Raw genomic sequence first — 9,532 nt, forward strand, 5'->3', positions numbered from 1 at the left:
AACATGCCTGGACGAATCTGCCTTTTCTTGTTTTTTTTCCGCACACGCAGACCATCACTAAACAGTATTCATCATCTCTCAGCAGGATTAGACAGTTGGGATGACGCGTGCGCAACCAACCATGTCTTTCTTTAGCCATGCAATCACGCGGTGCAAAGGCAATACTTTCAATAAGATTGTATCCTTCAAAACAACAGTATGAACTTTACTCTTTTTGTTTTTGTTCTTTCCGTTTTGATTTCAATGATTGTGTTATTTTTTACTGCAATTCAAATCAGTTAAGCCACTGACTGTAGTGAAGTAACATGTGAAGCCATTGAATGAGCCATTGAAAACCAAATGTGCCTACTGTGTGCTGTGTCCAAATGTTTACTGTATCCTGCAGTCTTTCCTTTCCAGTGGTTTTCTTTGTGTGCCAGCTGTGTGCATTGGGCATCGGAGTGAGGGGTGAAACGGCAGAACGTTCACAAAGCACCTTAGATAAACATGTTTGGCGAGGCCAACTTGGGGGGGGGGGGGACCGACCTATTTGGAATGAAAAGTTTGAGGGACCACTTGTTCCTCACAGCCCAATGGGACAAAGCTGGTGAGCTGCTGGGTTTTTCACTGACTTACACAGGTGGTGTTCTCGAGGAACAGCCCTTTCAATAGCACAGGACTGGAAAAAAAAACCCCACATGGGTTGATGGACAAATGATGAAAGAAAGACAGCACCCCTCCCTCACCGACCCACCCACCCCCACCCCACCCAACACGCACACACTTTAGTGGAGTGACTTGTATTATTCTAATGGTTCTGCACACATCCTGGCCATCATGGTCCATCCACGGTCCACTGCTGCTGTGAAGCTTCGGAGACCCACAGCTGTGAGCTCACATGTTGTGCATTGTCTCCTCGGTCCGCCACGAGCCAGCCACTGCACAAACCCAACACCCAGGCGCAGACGCATACAGTACTAAGCTGTGCACAACACCAATTTATAGTTTTGGCTGACTTTGAAGTGAGAAGCACTCAGCAGTATTAGAAAGATACTGTCAAACTCAGTCAAATGTTTTCAGTTATTTATGCAAACCGTTTAAATTATCTACAGTATCTCTGAGTATGGCAAGTTCCATGTAGTTTCCAATTTGTGTTGGTATGATGTTTCACAATGTGGCAACTGCTGCAGGATGTTTTGTTTTTATTCCCTCGTGCACGCGGTGCATGAACATAGAGAGAAAACTCACATCTGGCTTTTCTAAAGTCATTTTATGCTCCAATTTGACATTGCACTGCTCATGTATCCTACCACTTTCTGCGTGACTGGTATGTTAACTGGCTGTACAATATTATCTTAGATTAATTTCTGTAAGTTATTATCTGAGAAGTCCAAAAGTTTGTAAATATAGTTTGCTGTGTTTGCACGGAGGCATCGGTCTTTTCACATGATCATCTGCTAAAATACACCTTGAAATCATCAAAACTTTTTGTTGGCATTTGTTGGAGAATGGATGGGAGACATTTCAGTGGGTGTGTGACTCCACCGCCCTCCAACAGTGAAACAAAGAACCCAAGACTGCTGAAAGACATATCGCTTTTAAATTACAGGCATGCACTGTCATAAACTTCTGCCAACCTCGAATCACCAGTCATTGGTATAAATCCTGTAATAATCAATGGAATGGACAAGACACTTTAGAGACCTAGAGAGAAAAGACGGAGGGGAAAAACATGCTGGCTGCTCAGAGGCTCAGTTAGGGTTGGCACAGCTTGCCTCGCTCTCGACCTTTAGTGGGTTTGTGTAAATTACATCCCTCACGAGGGAAAATATGTGGTGGTTGAACTGGAGACCCCCTGCTCCCCCCCAAAATAAAAAAAAATTGCAGTGCCCTATCCATCATCAAGACTCCTTCAATGTCTTTTTGTCTTTTTCTTCATGACGTCTTCCTTCTTTTTTAATATATTCCTTTGTTTTCCAAACCCTTTTCTCCCTTCAGTCGTACTGTAATGACTCCTGTCCAGATTTTTGCATTCTTCATGTCTCACTACTCCATCTCAACCCTCTTCTTAATGTCTTTATATCAGCCCCTCACCCATCCCCCCGCAACCCCCTTTCTTTCCCCACAGTTCTGCTATTTTCTACTGTGCATGGAGGATACATTTAGCCTGCGGTTGCTCGGGAAGTAATGACTACCTCAGTAGGGGGGGTCTGGTGAATCGCTACCTTCTCAAAGCCGCAGCGGGCTCTGTGCGGGCTGATGCAGACTTTCCACTGGGGTGAACCCGTCGACTCGGGGTGCCTACCAAGGCGTTCGGCCGCCATGCCCTTACCCCCAGGCCACAGCCTGGGCTGGCAGGCACCCACGCAGGCACGCGGCGTCAGCCTGCCTAGCGGGTGTCCATGTTTATGTTTGTCTTGTGCAGCGGTGAGTTTTTTACTGCCCTGTTGTGACCCATTTCAGGCCCTTTGGTCTCCAAGTGGCCATTGGCTAGACCGTGATTTGCTGTGGCCGCTGGCCTGCATACTGAGGCAGGGAAGAGATTGTATTTGTCAGATGATCCTGGTGGTTTTTTGTGTTTTTGTTTTTTGCACTTGAAAATTGTGTGTTCTTTTAAATTACTACCCATCATTTACCAAACTATAACCTGAATCCTTAACTTTGCTTTAGTCCAGCAACAAAATTATCTTGAAAGCCTTTTTAATACATTGCCTATTTCACTTAACACTTCGTCTTTTCTATGAAATCCTCTTTATAAATGCATATCTTTTTTTCTGTTTTTATAATACTTTGTGGTTTTGCTTCGAGGGCCATGTCTGTATTGCATTGTTATTCGGAGGTGTCATAGAAATGAAGTTGTCTTACCTTAAATGTTGACTGTGTGGAAAAAAGATCTCAGACATTTCAAAGGATAAACATACTGAATAAGTTTAGCCGTCTTGGCATTCTGCAGTAGAACAAACCAAAATAAATCCAGCATTTCAAAATGTAAGGTTTATGTAATAAGTTTTGCTTACTTCATCTGCTTGAATCCACTCATGAAAAGCAAACAATTGCCAGTTCTTGCAAATTTGTCTCATACATGTTTACATATGGCTACTAAAACAAACCAAACTAAAAGCATTATACACAAACTGCCAAAAATGTTATTTGTAGCCTCCATTTCAACCATACTCATAGAAAAGGAGCATATTCCATGTAAAATGTAACCATCATTATTTTCCAAGTGTATTTGAATGTAGTTATGTTATATTCATCTTCAAGGTCAAAACCGACTTAGCCTTTTACATTTTCTATGGTGGAGTTCAAGTGGAGGGGTTGAATAAATTAATTCCTGCTTAAAATGGCTTTGTATTGCTATTTATTTTAGAGCTATTAAAGGTAAAAAAAAAAGTGTTTGTGTTTAACCTCGACTGATATAAACAAGCAATCTGATTACAGCCTGATCCCAGTCCGCTCCCCATTCACCATGTCGCTCCTAATCACTGCCATGACACCTGTGACTGTCCAGACCCTCCCTGCAGACAGGATTAGCGGATCAACCCTTTTTTTTTTTTTCCTCCCCCGTGTGTGTGTGTTGGAGTGTAATGACTCACGAGGAAACATGTTGCACACCCACCCCCCCCTTCCCCTCTGATTGTTATTATTGGGCAGAAACAAACAGATATTTGTAGACCGGAGCAGAAAGGTCAGAGGTCAGGATCCCCCAGCCCTGTGACAGCAGGGTGATGTTTGAGATGTCCATTATGGTGCTCCCGTGAACTGACTGCATGTGGACGTGCGTTTTGTGTGTGGAGGAAGTAGAATTAGTCTGACTGATGTGGATTACTGAAGTCAACCTGCCAGAAGCCATTAGGACGACACACTCCACATGCAAAGTTTACATACATACGCCGACCGTTTACGTTTCGACCACTGAGCACATTTATCCTCCTGAACATCATTCTTACAAACAATGTGCCCGGCAGATTTATGAACGCTGCTCATAAAGGCTTACAAGAAGGACTTGAGACATTTAATCCACCTACACGTGTGGGGAGGAGTTTCCATCCTCTGATCGATGTATGTAAATCATTCTGTCTGCCACCAGGACGCCGTGAGTGCTCAGTGTGATGAAAAGGATTACAGACACATAATCTGTGCCTGTCACCACCCTCCACTCTCCACACACAGACACAAACATGCTGAAGAAATATTTGAAAAGCAATTTGTATCACGGTTTCAACTCCTTAGTACCAAACGGCACACTTTCTAAGATCAGGATCATCCTTTTTACAAATCAGGAATATCCATAAATATCCTTGCTTTTCCTTTCTTAAGCTACTAAATTAAATTTTTACTAAATGCTTTCTTCTACGAGTGATATGCCCACCCACATTTCAGCGCAGCTCGGCTCTCTTTGAGCTTAAACAGGAGCTCCAGCCACAAACACTGAAATCTGAAGATGTGTATACATAGTGTGGCTGTGTTGCTAGTACAGTTTAAAACTTGTGCAGGATGTGTACACAACAGTGTTTCGATGAATGTCTGCTGGTGTCTTCAGGGACGCATTGAGTGAGGCCTGAGTGCTTGACCCCCCGGCTCAGGAGAGCTTGAGCCGTGTCAGTGTTGCTACTTTAAAGTTATGGACATCACAATCTGCTGTTGATATTTGATGGTGCAGTTCATGTTTTTGTATGTCTGGGAAAAAGAAGGAAACACCAGATCATAATTGAAAATGGAAGAAAGTGAAGTAAACACTTTCACAATCAAAACAGCAATAACTTTGTTTATCTCACTCCGATTGCTGAAAGAATAAATGAGAGAGAGAGAGAGTTGGTGCTTTCTTAATTGACTTGTTGATCTGGGGGATTTTTTCGATAATTTTGTTCATTTCACATCAAACAGTCCTAAGATCACTTCCATACATGCAACAGATGTTTGGCTCATATGAGGCCTATTAAATATTTTGATGATGATTTCGATCATTTCCACTGTACTTTTTATGATCAACTTTTTATCCCGACATTTTGCCATCTAAGCTTAGTTTTATAGCAACAAGGTTACATTCTTGTAAAACAAGACCTTAATAGCCGCTTACCTGAACTGAACCTCGTTTTCAATGGGATATAACAAACAAGCCGGCGTCTCCTCTCTGACCTCGAGTGATATGAAGATCTCTGTGTGAGCCATGTGTTTTTCCTCTGCCGGGTCAGCAGGAGTTCTGCTGATCTGGTGAGATGCAGCAAAGTGCAGAGTGATATTGTTTCAATTAGCACCGGGGACTCTGCCGAGCTTTCCCTGCTGTGACCCCTTCCAGAGTCTAATGAGAGTGACTTCATACTCCTTTCAATTTGTTAGTGTGCCCAGTCATGGGAGCTTAAATAAAAAGAAGAGAAAAAAACCCCAAATGTTTGGCTCAAAGTAAATAAAGATGTTGTAAAGCCAGAGCTGATTTTTAATCTCTTCTAAGACTGTTTTATGCAAACAGTCAGTTTTATAACAAATATTATACAATAGGAGGAGAAGTTTCGGGCAACTCTGAATCGATGACTGCTCCCACTTAGTGTCACTTGCCTTGTTTCTAGTTTCCTTGGTCAAATGATTTTGGACGGAAATGTTGAGGTTTTGGGATCCCAACAAACAAGAAAGCATTGTACAAGGCTTGTTTGAGGTTTTCCAGACACCAGTGTGGCAACTGTAACAATTCACCACTGAAAATTGTGTTCCATGCTTGAGTTCCTCTTGTGACGTTCCATCCCCCGTCTTGCCCCGTCCATGTCTTGCAGTGTCTTTGTGCAACTCTCCGAACGCCTGTTTCTTTCAGTGGAACCTGAGCACCTTGCATGATGATATGTGAGTGTGTGAATGGGTGAAGGTGATGTAAAGTTGATTGAGGGAAAATGCCTCATATACATAAGTAAAGTCCATTTATCATATTTGTAAACTTTGTAAGTTTTCTAAAGTTAAAACTGCTGCATTTACAGCCTCATCTGTGCATTTGCATGGAGTTGTGAGAGGAAGTACTGAGCACTCATTCCCAACAGCTATTGATTTTCTAAATGTTGAGCACAATCAAGTTTCATAAAGAAGACTGAAAAAAGTGTTGGCTCCCATGAACTTTATCATAGAACGACTGGCTGTAATTAGTTTAAACGTTAGCTATGGTTGAGCCATTAGATCCATCTGATGAGCTCTTGGATTGGATTGAACTCTTTTGGCATAGCAGCGCGATGCACTCATTTTTATTTCAAAACCTCATGCCTTTAACCTTCCATGACTGCCTCTCCATCTTCAACCTCCACTCCTCCTCATTAAGACCACATTGCTCATTTGCTTAAGTTCTTCTCAATAAACCAACCCCCCCCCTACCCCCCCCCACCCGCTGTCCCTCCATTCCTTTGAAATGAGAAGCACACATGGGTTCCTTTCCAACGATGACACACGGTTCAGTTTAGGTGCTTTCTTTTAATTTTTTTTATTACCACTGCTTTACAGACACGCGCATTCACTTGCAACACCTCCACAAATGCCCCTCAACACCTCCTATCACTACATTCCCAAAGACATATGCATTTTTTACTGCCTGTATCCAGACACCCCCACACTTCAGTCCCCTCACATTTCATCATCACACCTCCTCAATTAACAGACCATTCTTTACTTTAAATTTTTACAGCATTCATTATATCATCAGTCATCATTTCTTACTTATTTGAACTCTTTCAAGTCCATTTTATTATTATTGTTATGCATCTGGTTACATCTTGCTCATTTGTATGATTTATATTTGGTGGAATAAACCAGGAACAGCAGGACATTTTTATGTTACTTTGGTGTTCGGTAGATGATGCACATTAATTTTGGCATTATTAATGTTCAATGAAGTTCAGCTGATTAAATTAATTAAAAGAAGAGGTTCTCATATTCTAGAGATTGTAAACCTCCTTGAAACAGTTTCATGATTAAACCACCCATGTGACTCACTTGACAAAGCTTAATCCAAGATGTGATACTGAATCAAACAATGGCCAGTGATAATCTGAAGTGAATGTGGCTCAGTTGGTTTAACAGCTCATCTTCCAATCTGTAGGCTATTGGCTTGTTTATAGGTGCAATAACAGTTGTGATCTTTTGGAAAGGATTTAGTTATACTGCAAAATGAATGACTGATTTATATTCATGGTAAGAACTAATAATCTTCTGTCGGAGCCATGCTTTTCTACAAGTATTTGAAGTAAGAAGAATCATTGCTGCAGAATCACCGCCAAATATTTATATTTAATATGAAGAAGAGCTCATTCTCCCACTCGTTGAACAGCCCTGCTCTGATATGGATGTGATCCCAACTTGAAATGTTTTCTTTATTTGCATGCCAGTCATGCATGTACATTTAATTTCACTACCTCGATACATTTAATTTGGACATCATGTCTCTGTCAGTTTGCCTCGTCCATAAGTTGAAAGAATCCATGTGTATTCTATTGTGGGACGAGATGATAACTGAAAAAGACATTGATGACAAGCCTGGCATGGCAGAAAGTATCCGCTCTGAGGAAACCACAGTGCCATTTATTTTTACATCTAATAACGTACAGAGCAGCATGTGAAATGAATTGCATGTGTTCCTGCCATGTTGCCAAAAACTAACCAGAGTCAAATTCTTCTTTTGCTTTCTTTTCCCATTTCCCTTATTTCTCTCTTTCTCATTCCCCTCACTTCTTCTCGTCTTTCTTTCCTTTACTGCTTTTTTTTCTTTTTTTTTTGCATTTTATTTTACCAGAACATTATCCCGGCCATCTGCTGGTACAGACTGGCAGCTCGTATGGCAATGAGAGGAACCGGTGGCACACCACCCTTCATCTGTTATTAGAACTTCAGAAAGATTTAGAGGGAGGGATGGAGGAATGTGGGGCAGGAGAGCCTGACTGAGTGCTGCAGGGAAATGAGCAGAGGTCCAGAAACTGGAGCCAAAAAAACCAGGTTCCAAAAACAAAGTGGTGGTGTGTTTTCTCTACTCAGCGCTTCTTTTTCCCCATCTACTTTTTAACTTTCCTTTGCCGCAAATCTTTTTTTTTTTTTTTTTTTTAAGCATATAGCAACCTCCCATATGCTAAAGACTTTAGTTCTAAGCATTTTTTTTCTTCCTCAAACTATTGAAGATACCAATTATATTTGCAGACATGTTAATGAAGATAGATGCTGCTTGTATTCTGGAAACAGTAATTTAGTCAATTGTGCATGTGTATACGTTTTTTTTTGTAGGTTGTAGATGAGCTGAAGTCTTCATCTCGTGACTTTAATGGGATAATATGATGCCCCCAACTGCTTACTGCAAATAATGTTGACTGAGGTTGGAGAGATGGTTTGAGGTTAGTGGGAGGTCAGCTGCGCTGTGTAGGCAGCAGGGCTGATTGGGGGGGAAAAAAGGAGCAGAAAGAAACCGAGGAAAAAAGATTAAGAAGTGCAGTGAATAATACAAATGCTGCTTGCAGCCTCGTGACCCCGGGTTTTGACATATTGTCCTTGGCTGTCTTGCTTTAGCACCGCATTTGGAAACGTATTAGAAACAAAAAATGGCAACAGAGAAAGGAGAGGGGAAAAAGCAAGAGAGAAAAGGAAGAGAAAGTGCTTGGAAAAAAACATATTTTTGTAATTCCATCTGGACTTTTGTGGTTAATAATTGTGAAAAAGGTCCTTGAAACTACAGTAGGGGCCATTGAGCGGCGCAGGCCCAGTGTGAGCGTCAAAGTTGGCTGTTCTCCAGGGACCAGGTTACTCTTAAAGCCAGGGGGAGAAAAGAAGACGTGTTCTATGGAAGGAAAGGAGAGAAGTAGGCAGACACGCACACACGAGCTCCTCTGTACTTCTTGCTTGCGTGCATGAGCATTTGCAGCTGTCTTGCCGTAGAGAAGGATGGAAACATGCCTTCCTTCATTTCAGCTGTCAGACATCAGCCATCTTGTCTTCTTACCTGGAGCCACAACACTATCCACATTTAATACAGCAATCATGCATCTGTCCGTCACATGCTTAGAATCTCATCTATTGAATTTAGATTCTATTGACTCTCCGGAGGGTGCCTATTTTTTGTGTTGTTATTTCTTTAGGAATTTGGTTTCTTGGAGGAAATTGACATAATAAGGACAGGAGTAGTGCTGTTTTATATGCTTATGTTGTTAGCAAGGAGCCCTGAACAAGCGCTTCCAGCTATGGTCCAAGACATGCTTATTTTTGTTTGCGGGTGTGAGAGTTTGTGAGAGTGTGTTTGTGTGTGCGTGCATCTTGCATCAATTCCCTACCAGCATTCTACCTATAAAACACATGGGTGGTCAGCCTGTTTATTGTGTGGGTTTGCAAACAGCACTCTCGAGTTTGACTTAGACCAGTGAGATGTTCACAATTGTTGCATCTACTTACGACCTTAATCTGAGTGTTTTCGATCAAAATCTTTGTTTCCATTTTGCCCCTGGCTCGCTGCTGGGTAGGAACAATTCCTCGACCCCCCCTCCCCCACAGAAAGTGAACATTAAACAGTCTTTAAAATGTTTGTATTGGGTGGTGATACTCTGTA

General features: G+C 41.8%; 1 protein-coding gene across 1 annotated transcript in view; it reads left to right on the forward strand.

Annotated features, from left to right (window-relative positions):
• Positions 1-9,532, forward strand: part of coro7 (coronin 7) — a 97,782-nt gene that overhangs the window by 38,836 nt on the left and 49,414 nt on the right. The window lies entirely within an intron of this gene.

Source organism: Blennius ocellaris (assembly GCF_963422515.1).
Source record: "Blennius ocellaris genome assembly, chromosome: 16".
NCBI lineage: Eukaryota > Metazoa > Chordata > Actinopteri > Blenniiformes > Blenniidae > Blennius > Blennius ocellaris.